We start from the raw sequence: 2,156 nt of genomic DNA on the forward strand, positions 1-2,156 counted from the left end.
GAAAACCATCACACGAGAAATACGTGACAAATGCACAAGCTTCAGTAAGAGACTCGATCAACTGGAAGAAAGAGTATCAGCGATTGAGGATCAAATGAATGAAATAAAGCGAGAAGAGAAACCAAAAGAAAAAAGAAGAAAAAGAAATGAACAAAGCCTGCAAGAAGTATGGGATTATGTAAAAAGACCAAATCTACGTCTGATTGGGGTGCCTGAAAGTGAGGGGGAAAATGGAACCAAGTTGGAAAACACTCTTCGGGTTATCATCCAGGAGAACTTCCCCAACCTAGTAGGGCAGGCCAACATTCAAATTCAGGATATACAGAGAACGCCACAAAGATACTGCTCCAGAAGAGCAACTCCAAGACACATAATTGCCAGATTCACCAAAGTTGAAATGAAGGGAACAATCTGAAGGGCAGCCAGAGAGAAAGGTCGGGTTACCCACAAAGGGAAGCCCATCAGACTAACAGCAGATCTCTCGGCAGAAACTCTACAAGCCAGAAGAGAGTGGGGGCCAATATTCAACGTTCTTAAAGAAAAGAATTTTCAACCCAGAATTTCATATCCAGCGAAACTAAGTTTCATCAGTGAAGGAGAAATAAAATCCTTTACAGATAAGCAAATGCTTAGAGATTTTGTCACCACCAGGCCTGCCTTACAAGAGACCCTGAAGGAAGCCCTAAACATGGAAAGGAACAACCGGTACCAGCCATTGCAAAAACATGCCAAAATGTAAAGACCATCGAGGCTAGGAAGAAACTGCATCAACTAACGAGCAAAATAACCACTTAATATCATAATGGCAGGATCAAGTTCACACATAACAATATTAACCTTAAATGTTAATGGACTAAATGCTCCAATTAAAAGACACAGACTGGCAAACTGGATAAAGAGGCAAGACCCATCAGTCTGCTGTATTCAGGAGACCCATCTCACATGCAGAGACATATATAGGCACAAAATAAAGGGATGGAGGAAGATCTACCAAGCAAATGGAGAACAAAGAAAAAGCAGGGGTTGCAATCCTAGTCTCTGATAAAACAGACTTTAAACCATCAAAGATCAAAAGAGACAAAGAAGGCCATTACATAATGGTAAAGGAATCAATTCAACAGGAAGAGCTAACGATACTAAATATATATGCACCCAATACAGGAACACCCAGATTCATAAAGCAAGTCCTTAGAGACTTACAAAGAGACTTAGACACCCATACAATAATAATGGGAGACTTCAACACTCCACTGTCAACATTAGACAGATCAACGAGACAGAAAGTTAACAAGGATATCCAGGAATTGAACTCATCTCTGCACCAAGCGGACCTAATAGACATCTATAGAACTCTCCACCCCAAATCAACAGAATATACATTCTTCTCAGCACTACATCGCACTTATTCCAAAATTGACCACATAATTTGAAGTAAAGCACTCCTCAGCAAATGTAAAAGAACAGAAATTATAACAAACTGTCTCTCAGACCACAGTGCAATCAAACTAGAACTCAGGACCAAGAAATTCAATCAAAACCACTCAACTACATGGAAACTGAACAACCTGCTCCTGAATGACTACTGGGTACATAACGAAATGAAAGCGGAAATAAAGATGTTCTTTGAAACCAATGAGAACAAAGATGCAACATACCAGAATCTCTGGGACACATTTAAAGCAGTGTGTAGAGGGAAATTTATAGCACTAAATGCCCACAAGAGAAAGCAGGAAAGATCAAAAATTGACACTCTAACATTACAATTAAAAGAACTAGAGAGGCAAGAGCAAACACATTCAAAAGCTAGCAGAAGGCAAGAAATAACTAAGATCAGAGCCGAACTGAAGGAGATAGAGACACAAAAAACCCTCCAAAAAATCAATGAATCCAGGAGTTGGTTTTTTGAAAAGATCAACAAAATTGACAGACCGCTAGCAAGGCTAATAAAGAAGAAAAGAGAGAGGAATCAAATAGATGCAATAAAAAATGATAAAGGGGATATCACAACTGACCCCACAGAAATACAAACAACCATCAGAGAATACTATAAACGCCTCTACGCAAATCAACTAGAAAATCTAGAAGAAATGGATAATTTCCTGGACACTTACACTCTCCCAAGACTAAACCAGGAAGAAGTTGAATCCCTGAATAGA

This window comes from Rhinopithecus roxellana, chromosome 9 (genome assembly GCF_007565055.1).
Source record: "Rhinopithecus roxellana isolate Shanxi Qingling chromosome 9, ASM756505v1, whole genome shotgun sequence".
In the NCBI taxonomy this organism is placed as follows: Eukaryota; Metazoa; Chordata; class Mammalia; order Primates; family Cercopithecidae; genus Rhinopithecus; species Rhinopithecus roxellana.